This window comes from Herpailurus yagouaroundi, unplaced genomic scaffold (genome assembly GCF_014898765.1).
Source record: "Herpailurus yagouaroundi ecotype Mexico unplaced genomic scaffold, PumYag 181, whole genome shotgun sequence".
Classification (NCBI taxonomy): Eukaryota; Metazoa; Chordata; class Mammalia; order Carnivora; family Felidae; genus Herpailurus; species Herpailurus yagouaroundi.
Genome location: NW_024412412.1, coordinates 18,680,126 through 18,693,525, shown reverse-complemented (window position 1 = coordinate 18,693,525; position 13,400 = coordinate 18,680,126). Strand labels below are relative to the sequence as shown.

General features: G+C 39.1%; 1 long non-coding RNA gene across 2 annotated transcripts in view; it reads right to left on the bottom strand.

Moving 5' to 3' along the window:
• Positions 1–211: 211 nt before the first annotated feature.
• Positions 212–13,400, bottom strand: part of LOC121039720 (uncharacterized) — a 125,036-nt gene continuing 111,847 nt past the window's right edge. For both annotated transcript variants that reach the window (XR_005794952.1, XR_005794951.1), the window contains 2 exons: positions 3,540–3,622; positions 212–487 (listed from right to left, as the gene is read on the bottom strand). This is a non-coding gene — a long non-coding RNA (uncharacterized LOC121039720). The remainder of the gene's footprint in view (positions 488–3,539; positions 3,623–13,400) is intronic.

Below are 13,400 nucleotides of genomic sequence, written 5' to 3'. Positions count from 1 at the left end.
ACCTTGCAAGATCTCTCTCAGACGGCATGTTCTCACTGAAGTTTCCACCATTACCCTTATTCGAAATTAACCTCCCTTCTTTCATCTTCCACTGCTTGTTGTTTTGCCTGTATCAGAGCGTAACTTTTATCTTTCTTTCTTACACTTACTGCCTTACATTGCTCTCTCCTCTACCTAATTGGAAAAGAAAGAAACTCACTGCAGGCAGAGATTTTCATATCGATCTTCCTCTTTATTTGTCTGAATGTCTATTATAGTGGCTTCCATGTGGTGGGAGCAAGATGAACAGTGGCTGCTTGAAGGATTCACCATCTCTCACCAGATGCCCTATTCAACATGCCTTACTGAGGTAGCCAGGGCGTCCTGAATATGCTAAGACTGTAATTCTTCCTCATCAAGACTCATTCTGTTTTTCAAGTATTCAAGATAAGCACAGTCTTTTGGAGATAACACCATGTGACTTCTCTTCTTTTGTATCTGCTTTTGCCTGGATGGGGGTGGAAGAAAGGGGCACAGGCAGTTCAAATCCCTATATCACAGTTTGCTTTTCCACAGCACCTTTCATAGATCATAGGTCTCAGTGCCCAGATGGTTTTCTTCTATTACCCACTAATTATTAATGAGGATGCACAGCAAAGCCTCCACAGAGTAGCATCTGGAAAGCTATAATTTTCTGGAGCTCCATTTCAATAACATGCTTCTGTCTGAGTGTTTAGATTCTCCTCCCAGAGAGGAGAGTCTCCTCCCTCCACAGGAATAAAGCCATCTACCTTGTGGCTCAGTGGCTCCTGATCTTTTGGCACAAGGGAGGGAAGCAGGGCACCCCTGAGTGTGCCGATTCACAATCCCCAGGTGCTGCAGTGTTGTGGTGAGTGAGGTCTGAGTGGGGATGTGGGGTCAGAGTTACTGTTTTATTTATTTATTTATTTATTTATTTATTTATTTATTTATTTATTTTATTGACAGAGTGGGAGAGAGAGAGGGACAAAACTCTCTTGGGGGAGGGGCAGAGAGAGAGGGAGACACACAATCTGAAGCAGGCTCCAGGCTACGAGCTGTCAGCACAGAGCCCGATGTGGGGCTCGAACTCACGAACCATGAGATCATGACCTGAGCCGAAGTCTGATGCTTAACCGACTGAGCCACCCTGGTGCCCCAATAGCTATCTACTTTCTGTGGCCAAAGTCAATTTTGTCCAAATTTTGAAATTTGGCAGAACAGACTCTAAGCCCAAAATAATTTGGTAAAACATTCACTAATTCTCCCTTTAATGATAGGGAATATTGAACCAATTTATAGGAAGGAACATTATAAATGTTATGTGGCAAGTACCAGGGATTAGGATATGTGATTTTTTTTAAAAAATCACTCATGCCTGATTTTTCCTTATAAACTGAAATTCAAACTCATGTCAAAATTTTTAATAGAATGTTAAAGATAAGTTTTGAAGTAAACAGTAATTTCAGAATAGGATACAGAAGCTTGAAGTCAGAAATAAGTACAAAATAACCCAATACCATCTGATATTTGAATCTTCTTGAAAGTATTTCCATGAATTGATAGTTTATCTTTGTTACAGATTTGAGGTGTCAAGGGTCCCAGTAATTTCTCCCAGAGACGACTACTGTCTCCTGAGTTCCCCTTGGGGTCAACCTGAATGAGTCCATTTCCTCTCTACTGAACAGTCTCCTAGCCAATGTCCCATGTTTCCCACCTGGCCCACATTTGACATGGTTCCTGTCATTTGTTTCGTCCTTTGAATGAAAACTTTCAGCTTTCTTGGTTTTGCCAGGCTTGACTTTTAATGCTTACTGTACAAGCAATTAACAGGATTTGAAAGGTCAATGGGAAACAGATTAAAGAACATTTTCTGAATGCCAGCACCCCGTGAAGCCAGGTCTGGAATGTGAAGGGTCATCCCTGTAGACATTCTGACTCCCCCTCCCCCTTTGTCAATTATTAGGTGGTTTATGAGAATCCAAACAGCATTAATCAAAGTGACAGGGGGAAAATCCTGTATTTGTACATGCCATTTAGGAAAAGTTATTTTAGTATAAGAAGTCTTGCTTTTGGAAATTTGCAAGCATGCACGCACAGGGGCATTTGTCTGCTTTGTCAGGAAAGGTAGTGATTACTGAGGGGACACTTCTCAGAGGGTTCCTGCGGTCCTACATCCTCATGCTCCTCTTTGGCACCCTCACTCCTAAACCAATTAGAAAAGTAGGCTAACAGCTCTGGGCAAATGGTCTGTCAGATGAAGACAAAGGTTTCAAGGAGGCAGGGAAATGGTTGGATAACACTGCTACATGAAGACAGAATATATAGTAGGTGTTTTCTCATACTCTGACTCTCAAAGGACATTCGATGGGTCCCTTGGGGCTTAAAAATACTAGTATCTATCAAAATCATGCTTCCTGTACCATAGTACCTTTGCCTTGGGTTCTTTCAAATTGTACCAAATGTTTTCCAAAATTGAAAAGTGGGATGCGTTATGGATACTACTTTCTCATTTTAGCATCATATAATGATTTAATGAGCCTCACTGGGTTACAAATGGGATAGAACCATGTTCCCTTGTGTTCCTTTTTTCTTTCTAATAAAATGATCTCATAAGGTTGAAATCACTTTATTTCCTTTGGGAAAAATACAAGGCCTTCCCATTGATAAGAATAGTTAATTTCAACTTTAATTCTTTTTACTACATTTCAACTTTACTTTTTAAAAATAATTTTTGGTGGGGGGCATCTTCCTAATATCCCTTTAAAATAGTCTAATCCAGTATGAATCTGGTACCCTCAGTTCACTTATTAACTGGGATAAGTGCCTAACCTCAAAAATTGCTTAGCATTTTACTGTTCAATATATTCTACTACTCATGAGGGTAGCAAGAAATAAGATTTAAAAAATCATTATCAGATGAAAGATACTCATCAAATAAATGATCATTCTTAAGGAGAAATAGGGGATTGATTTTTTTTTTCTCATTTGAAAGCATTGACTTCAGGCTCATTTGTAATAAAATGATTTATTTATCATTGCCGAGCAGGGGAAATTGCTTTTCTAAAATAATAACACTCCTTTATTTTCTAAAAAAACTAGATAATTATAGCAGCACATAAGACACTAAGAATTTCCTCTACCACCCTAAGTCTCCCTCCCCATTCTCCAAATCTGCTATTTCCCTGAAAGTTTTCAAATCAGCAAGCTTGAAATGAGTTTCCTGAGAGTTCTTTTTCTCTCTTTTCCAAAATTTCCTAAGGTTACTCTATATATACCTAAATGCCAATAATTGTCTTGAATAGACTGAAGTAAAATAAATGAGATGGCTAAAATTCATTTTTATCTCATAAATGTTACACCTTGTCAATTAAAACAAATACTCCTTTTCTGTGCCAAGAAAACATTTTCTGTTACATTCACAATCTGTTTCAACTGCCATTGGGTACAAGGAAAACCTCTAACAGATGGGAATCAGTAAATAGCAATTGCAAGAAGAACTGACTATCTGAATAACAAATGGAAGACATATTCTGTATTACCTTGGCAGGCAGACGTGGTTCTGAGGGCTTTTTGAGGCACTGTACTACTGATTCGGAGGACAAGACTGGGGTCGAGACACCCCCTGAAAAAGAAAATATATGTATGCTTTACACAGACCATCACCCCTTATCTCATGTCACACAGAGTCAAGGTTGTAAAGACCTTTCTATTCTTAGAATATTTGGGAATAGTGAGACACAGGAAGTAAGGGGTGCAGCCTAGGAGGTGTGGAGGTGTTCATCCAGAGACAAGGGGATAACACAGTCACCCTGGAGTTAAAGATCACAATGTCCTTCATTAACCTCTAACCCCACTTTCAACAAGAAAGAGACAGAGATAGTATTCAAGTGGGTAAACACGGTGATGGTGACGACTCTCTTTCTAAGAGCACAATGCTCAGAGCCATTGTGCTCTGCACAAAGGCTGCAGAAAATGCTACCTAGAGAAAGCCTTACATCAGGGCCAGTAGAGGAAGTTGCCGTCAGCACCACGTGGGCCAGATGCCTGAAAACACTGAACAAGTGAAGAAGTCTTGGACTTCTTCCAAGGCAAAAATAGTAAAAAGCCCGTGTCTGCTTTCTACCACCCAAGCGGGAACTGCTTCATGAGTTGCTCCTTTGAAATTTCCTTTCCAAGTCTAAGCAGCGTGTGCAAGAGGAGTGCACCAAGAAATGTCTTAGGTGTGTGCTGAGATGGGAGGTAGGAAAGACACAGGTGGATTATCCTCTGTGGCCTTTGCTTACCATTCACCTATGCTTACGGATTAAGGCCCGAAACTTTGAGGAACAAAGCAAGCTAGTTATCCCTGGATAGACTACTAATGTGAAAATGTATAAGGAAACCTAACTTCAACTTGGAACCAGGGACCCGTGAAGGGAGAGCTCTCACGCAGGTATCACTCATCGCAGCTTGCACAGTTCAGCAGGAAGAAGGAAGACTTCCTATCCACTTGGCAGCAGCAAGCTGCACTCCCCGGCGGCCAATGAAAAACCGTCACCACTTCAAACTCCTATTTTCCTCCAGTGAACTTTTGTTCAAACAACTGCCCCCCTCCCCCAACTTCCTCCTTTCCTCTATAAAAGGACACGCTCCTCCTCTGTTCTCTGGACTTGCCAATGGTTCGCCATAGTCTGCTTGTCTCGAATTGCAATTCCTCTGCTATTTCTGAATAAACTCCATTTTGCTGTCTGAATTGCTTACCTTTTCTTTTAAAAGGTTGACGGTAACAACCTAAATTCTTTCCTATCCTTCCAATAGAGAGATACAGACCTGAGAGAAGGACTCGACATGAGAAAGGAGGCTTGGAAGAAGGGAACATGCAGGAGCAGTTAAGAGAAGGTTCTCTGAACTTCTCAAGTGTACCTGTTTCCCATACCACAGCATCTCTTTCCACCATCCCTTCACCTTGCCTTCTGCAGGGTCCTGGAACAGTGGAGTAGCTCAAAATGTGCTATCAACCACAGTTGTCTCCTAGGACCTTTTGTTTGTTTTCAGAAATAAGACTTCCAAGAAATGATAATATGAAACATGTATATTCAAGTTAAATACGCTTCATTATTTTCATTAATCTTTGCAATGCTTTTAATACATTCCTATGAAGCAAGAGAATACAGTTTGGGATGAAAATTTATCCAAGTGAGACTTAAAATATCATTATGGCTATGAAGGATTTAGATATTAGATTTTATACTCATTGCTCTTCACTTGTTCAATCAACCAAAAGGCAAATGGGGGAATATCCTGAGTTTTCTTAACCTCCCATTGAGGGAGAACATGAAAACTGGTGTTTTTTTCTCACAGCGTAATCTTTGAACAGATCGTCATAATCATAGTATGTCTGTATTCAAAATCATCATCAATGCCAAAAAATAACTCTTATCATGCTTTTACATACCTACTTGTCTATGCTGAGTCACACAGATAAACTGAACAGGGCCCCTGGCTTTCCTTCACCTTGCTTGTTTGTTGTTTTTCGGGTTTTTTTTTTTGGTTGGTTGGTTTGTGTGTCCTTTCACAAGTCTCCCTTGATCCTTTCCAGGGAACCACTCTGCTCAATGCTGGTTCTTGCCCCCCCCCCTCCAGCCAAATGACAGTTGTATACCTCTTACCATCTCTCTGTGTCCCTCACTGGGCCCTCCTCTAGTACTCAGCAAATAAAGATAAACCCCTCTGTGCTCCATATATCTTAGCAAATGTCCAACCTTGTTCAATTGCAGCGTACGTTTGGCTGAAGTAAACATATTTAGAGAAGTCCTTATGTTCATGTGGTATATTGCTGTCAACCTATCTGGAGCTGATCTGCTATAGTGCACAGTATATACATATATACATAAGTTCTTTACAGAAATAACTTGCACTAAGAAAGTAACACAATGAGCTCTAATATGAAAATGCATAGTTACTTAATCATAAGAGTAATATTTGCATTCACTGTTTACATAGTCTACAGAAATCAGCATATTAAAAAAAATAAGCTGGCGGATTCCAGGGCTTGGCATAAACTAGTCTTTGTATATTGTCATTGTCCCAGAAACAGCACAACACTTGGTGAATAATTTAAAACTTTCCTGTATTATTTTTGAGCAGGATGTAGGAGTATTATACATTGCTTGTGACTACCCATGTCCAGTTAGGAAAAGAAAACCAACTCCACGTATTTCAAACCGATTCGATTAGAAAACTGGTTATAAAAGTAACCAAAAAAATGTATCAACAAAAAGAAGAAAGAAAGAATGGATGAAATTCCCCTAGACAGTGGTAACTGCATAATTTACTGCTATTAGTAACTGCAGGATGCCATTACTACTCCCGGGGCTAAGGACACAAAAGGGAGATGGTGTGACCCCATGTCCTCATGGCTGTGCTGCTGTGGATGCTGGAGTTCCTCCAGAGCCACTGCTGATGGACCCAGGAGCCCACACTCCTTGTGACACTGCAGGAGTCAGAGCCCAGGAGCACTGGGCTAACAAAGCTGCTGGAGCCTCCAGTGCTGCTAATGCAGGAACCCAGGCTGGCACTCGTCACTTGCCAAGTGCATTGCCAGGAGTAAAACACTGGCTGAAAATAAGGGTCTGCCCTTCTTCCCACCTCTCAATCTATTGCCAGTGTCTCCTGTTATCAGCAACTTACTAGAAATCTGCCCTAGGGGAGTCTGGAAAAGGGAGTGTGTAGATATTCTGCTCCTGTGATACAGAAAACAGCATAAAAGGGGAGTACTGGAGCAAAACGCCAGACCAGTAACCATCCCAGTGTTTTGCATAGAATATTCTATGTGTAGATAGCTCTATAGGAAGCCTGGTTGGCATTTATCTCTTTCCCAAATACCCCTACTCATATCATCTGCTAGAGGCTTTCCTGATTTTTGTGGTCATTACTTCTCTCTCTCCCCCTTTCCCTCTGACACTCTATCCAGATAGAATACTCTATCCCTAAATTCTCACATGCCACCTGTATTTCCACCTGTGTTCGCCAACTGTGTCAACTCTCTAAGGCAGCTGGAGGACTCATTGGCTTCTTGTCTTATTTCTCCTTACTCCATTATTTAAAGTAGTGTGTGGATCCCCTTTGAAACTAGGTTTTTTTTGTTGGCTTGTTTGGTAGTTTTACTTTAACTGGTTGGTTTCATCAGAGAAAAAAAAAATTCCCTTCTATTATGAACTCAATGTTTGTATCCCCCCAAAATTCCTATGCTGAAATCTTAATCCCCAGTATGATGGTGTTCAGATGTGGGCCTTTGGCAAATGATTAGGTCATGAGAGTAGAGCCTTCTTGAACAGGATTTATAAAACGGAGCCCCAGAACTCCCTCCTCTTCCACGATGTGAAGACACAGCGAGATAGTGATGCATGAACCAGGAAGTGGATTCTCACCAGACACCAAATATACTAGCCCCTTGATCTCTAGTTTTCTAGCCTCCAGAACCATGAGAAGCAAACTGCTGTTGTTCATAAGCCACCCAGGCCATGGGGTTCTGTTACAGCAGCCCGAAACAAGACCACTTATGGCAGTAAGAAAACAAATTGGAGATCAGATGGGTTCCTGTCCTGTATTCACTAATATTGACATTACAAATTTGGGGAAATCTCTTCACTTCTTTGAGTATAAGTTTTTTCAAAAGGTTGGATGTGGTATCTAAATTTCTGTCCTACTCAATTATATGAGGTTTTAGAAAAGTCATTTATGTTTAAAATAACTCATGTCTCAATTCTGAAACACTTTCATGGGCATAACCTTTAAAAAGGAAGGAAGGTAGAATCCCATCCCAGGAAGGAAAACATATATCTATTATAAAATCAAATACACCACAGAATCCAGAAAATAGTTCAAAATGCCTTTTCCTGAACTTCCTTAAGTTATCTATTCTGTAGCAGGTCTAGTGGATTGGCTCCTGCCTTCTTTCTCCCACAATTCACACTTCCTCCCTCAGTCTCTCTGCCTCTTGGCTGTCACCATCGAGTTGCACTTTTTTCTCTTTTCCTCCATCTCAGAAGGCCCATTCAGTTTCATGTGGGTCATCCCTTATTAAACCTAGTAGAAATGGCTTCCAACCTCATGTCACAAGACTATGACAGCCATCTGCTCTTTCCGTCAAAACTTACAGGGACACATCTACCAGGCACAGAAACTTCCTCTTGCTGACTTTGACCAAAAATGATAACACAAACTTTCAGGACAATATTATCTCTCTAAGCTCTTTCCTCATCTTTTCAATCACCTTGTTTATTACCCTAGATATCTATGGCTGAATAGATAAAAGTACAGGTGACATTATAAGAGATGCAGGATGAGAAGATTCTGGTCTACCTTGCTACAGAACGTGCATAGAGTTAACCATCTCATAAATTGTGAAGAACAATAGAGTTTTAAAATTAAGGCTATAGCACAAGGAAAGATGGGAAAAACAGATTAGTTTACTTAACTTCTTGGCCTATGGCCATGCATTTCTGAACACATGGTTTATTGAACTCTTTCTTCTCTTGATAACAGTGAATGCTTCAATAAAATATATAACCAGGAGAGTTGCAGAAAGAAAACTAACAGTTACAAATAATATTTACTGGTAATGCTCAAATCAGAAATGTATATTAAAATGAAGCTTTAAAACTAATTTTTATACTTGATTTGAACAAAAGCAGCTTATTTGCAAGGCGGTCCAGTACATTCCCACATCTTGTCCAGAGTTCGTAACATCTGCTTTTATTGTTTAGAATTATTATTTTGGTCACTGCATAAATCAATGCTTTACAATTTTTTTGTATTAAGAAACATAACAAAACAAATACCAGTTTTTTTTTAAGTCTTCATAGGACTTGGCACTTGAGTTTTTTTGGAAAAAAAAAACAGAAAAAAGGGAAACGAGAGTAAACAACAGCAATATGCTCATTTCATATATTTTGAGGTCCACCTGTTTAAATGTTTTCAAAACCATTAAATGCATCCGTTACTTTTTTTTCTGTGATAAAACAAATTATATGAAAAAATAAGTATGCATAAGTATCTAAAGTCAATTTAGGTAGGTTTTCAGATAGAAAATTAGGTAAGTTCAAAAAATACCTCAGATTCATTAGCCAGTCCCCATTTTGAAGTTAAGAGGAAGAGGGCTTACCTGTGTAACCTTGGGTACTATGTAACCTTGGGTACTATGTAATCTTGGATGATTCATTTTTATAGAATATTATTTACCTCTTGTGAGTTGTTCGAGGAATTCCTGAGTCCTTGTATAGTAAGGGCAAGGCATATAGTTATCCTTTGATCAATAATGTATATTATTATTTAAATGGGAAATATATGTGAATGTAGTTCTTTATTCCTGGATCCAGTCATATTTGTTTGTATATTTGATCTTGTGGAATCTCAATGGGCTACAGTTTCTCTCTCTAGTGTGTTCCAAAGAGCACTAGACCACAGTTATCTGTCAGATACAGGAGGAGAAATGGCTTCTGTTTCTGGCTTAGTGACTGCAGTCTGCACCACCTGGAGCAAGGCATCTACCCTTTGTTCATTTCTTATATATATAATTAGGAGATGATAGTAAGTGGTCACAAAAGTGCCCTGTGGTTCTAGTATGTAATATCTTTGAGGCTGAATCCTATATGGTATTATTTTGTTCTATTACTATATTATTATATGCCTTCTACTTTTTAGGATATTTCACAATCAGGAACACATCATTTCTTTTGAGATATAAAATAAGATTCCTGGATGACATAATTGCATCTTCAGCTTAAGAAGCATCACTTTGATACTCCTAGTTTTACTTATATGGAGGACTTCATATCACTGCATAATCTACATGTGACTCTGTGCTGTGAGCAGCTTCTATCCTTAACCTATGGCATTCCTGAACAGTTGTCATCATTTCACTTTATCACTCCCTGACAAAGAAGAACCTGTTTCAATGAGCTTTAGTGATAAACTGACATAATATTAAATACCTTTTGAAGAAACATGAATGGGAAAGGCAGTGTCACAGACTATTCACCTGTTAGTCTGAGTCCTCTGGAAAGCAACTATTAATGCAGGATTAAGTATGCAAGGATTTTATTACAGTAAAATTGAGGGAAAATGGTAAAGGTAAGGTAAAATTGAGGGAAAATGATAAAGTGCCCAGGGAAGGCTGTGGAAAGCATCTTAGACTGTTGTCCAGCTTCAGCAAGTTGCATCAAAACCACTGGGGAGACCCTGAGCCACAGTCGGCCATGGGGAGCTCACGTCTCCCAGGAACAGGCTGGTTAGTGTCCCTGCTGCTGCCCTCGAGCAGTGGCTGAGAGCAATCCACAGCATGTGCATCCACAGCACAAACACAAGATGGATTTCAAAGCTCATGAGCCAGGCTCTAGGTCAGTAACTCTGTCTCTAGTTAGAAACCTGTGAGGTATAATTTCACAGCCACCATAGATAGGTATCTCTTCTCAATCTCTCTGTTTCAGGATCCATTGCAAAGTGCCACCCATCACCCAGTGAACCTTCCTTTGATCTAGTCTTTCAAACTACTCTTACTTGGGAATTCTCCCCCTCTGGAGTCTTTCCACATTTCTTCTTTTCTCTGGTCTCTTCTGCAAGCTCATCCAAATTTGCAACATCCATCATTATTGTCCTGAATGTTCAAAAGTCATGACCTAGCCACTCAGGGAATTAAACATCAATTAGTTCCCAGAATTCACCATCCATAGAAGGCGATGAGTAGGATAACGAAGAACACAAAAAGTTTCCTTCCATGTTACAGCAAAGCTGTGCTGTCACCAAACTCCTCTGTCCCATTTACTACTCCATGGTCCCATACAGTACTCCATGGTCTGTCTTCTGGATCCATGAACATACTGAAACTCCTCTCATAAAATCATCAATATCTGTTTAATTGTCAAATCTATTGGACATTTTAAAGTCATTATTCTTAACTTTTATATCCATTTAACATTATTGATCATCCATTTCTCAAAATTCTATTTTTCCTGGACCACTGCAATTCAGTACACTGCACATTCTTCTTACATCTTTATTCCTTTTGTATTTTTCATGTTTTTTGTTCCTCCCCATTCCTTAAATAGTGGTGCTCCCCAAACCTTGTGCTCTTTTTATTCTACATAGTTTTTGTAGGAACTTTATTCTCTGCTGTGTAACAATTTTCATTTACTCATGTAATGTTCTATCATTTATCAAGCTCCTAGTATGAACCATGTACTATACTATGTCCTGATGATAAAATTATAGGGAAAAAAGTCTCTGGCTTTAGGGTACATACTGTCCAATGGAGGAAATATAAAAGTCAATAGGCAATTATAGGACAATGAGATACTTTTATAATAGGTGAGAGTGCACATGGTTTGGGTCATCATAGGAGGGCATCTAACTCAGACTTGGAAAATTAGAGAAGCTTCTCATAAGAATATAATCAACAGTGTGTAATAACAGTAAGAGGGGAAGTAGGGCACTCTGAACTAAGAAAGCACCACATTTGAAGGTATAATTAGTTTGGTGTATCTGCAATACTGAATTAAAGGAAGAGGGAGAGGTTGGGTCAGGAAATTGTAAAGTTAATGAAAGGAACAACCTTATGTGCTGTGCTGAGGTCTTTGGGTCTTAAGATGACAGCAGTGAAGATCGCTGATGGGTTTGAAATGAGCGCATGACTTAATTTCTTTATAAGTTTTGGAAGCTTACTCTATAGGAAGGATGGCTTAGAAATGCCTGGCTTCCCTTGCTGACCTCATCTCCCTCTTCCCATGTTCTCCCTCAGCATTAGCCATGCTGGCCTCTCCTCCCTCATCCTCAGACACACCATCTTGCCTGACAAGCTGCTGCTCCTCCCCCGGACCCTCTCTCTTCAGGAGTGTGCAGGCTCTCTCCCCCACGTCTAGTTGTCTACTCAAATAGCACCTCCTTAGACAGGTCTTCCCTGGCCATGCCCATGACTCTCTACTTGCCTCTACCTGTTCCTATCCCTAATGTCTGTTTGTTGTTCTTTTCAAAGTTATCACTACCTGACATTACTATATGTCTGTACATTGCCTATATCCTTCCTTACAATATAGCTTCTCTGAGGGTATGAATTTGAATTTTTTATTGTTCCCTTAATATTCAGAACAGGGCTTGACAGACAATAGTCATTTAATATATGATTGTTGAATGAAATTACTGAATCAGAGCCTGGGGAGCCCTACCAATAAACACATTTAGAATACAGGCCTTTATTAATTAGAATAAATTAACTACTGAGAATTTTCTCACCCGATATCTTAATAATACATCTAAGCTATGCTCAGATGAGAGGAATCCAATGCAATAATGAATTTCTGGGAACAATATTAATAGATTTAGTTTCTAACTAATAAGAAATTTGAAATATTTTAAATACTATTCCTATATATTTTTTTAACCTTATAGATTAGCTTCATAAACACAACCAGCTGAATGCAACTCAATAAAGATGGGGCTACCAACATTTAAATGTTGACAGGAAGGAAAAATGACTTTTCCTGAGTTATTTTCATAAAAGAAGATGACTCTCTGCAGAGTTAGTCTCATAAAAGAAAAAATATTGGGTAGATAAAATATTTCCAAGCTGTATTAAAATAGGCTTTTTTGATAACTTAAGAGACTACATTTTAGGTCCATGGATTTCAACAGACTTTTTTTCTTTAGAGAATGAAAACATCAAATGTCTCTGACTTCATCTAGTTTTAATAAAATATTTTATTTCATGGAGTTACATTTGATAAGCTCATTCGCACCACATTAGTTGATGATTTGCTCCAACCACAAACTCTAGCCAAACTAACACAGGTTTCAAATAAATCAGAAGCAAAAGCCTCAATCATACATTAATTGCATTATAGTTCAAAGTTTAATTTTGTGAAAACAAAGGTGTTGTTCCTCCTAAAAAAAAAAGTAGTGACAATTATTTCAAGTTGTCAACTGAATCTGCAGATCAGATTCTGTTAAAATGTCAAAATGTTCCTTTATGCCAAATTTACCCAACAGGTTCAAAATATGCTTTAAACAACAAATCAGTGAAAATGCCTAAAAAGTTTATTCAAAACTATTTCCTGAGGCCCTTCTCCTCATAAAGGAATCCACAAATGAACAAACATGTTCTGAGAGCACTCAAGGTGCTCTTGAAAGGCAGCTCTTCACAGCTGTGTAAGCAGTGAGGTTGATCACAGAACGAGAGATGCCCATGTCTGAAAGGGACCCTTCAACCAACCATTTGAGGTCAGCATGCTTCCTGTGATACTCCCATCAAGTGTCTAGTCAGCAAATGCCAGTAAAAGGAGAAACATTTTCCTCCAAAGGGCAAGTTAGATCTCTGTAAAGTGTATATGGTTAATTTTTTTTTTTATAGCAGCTAACATATAGCTCTT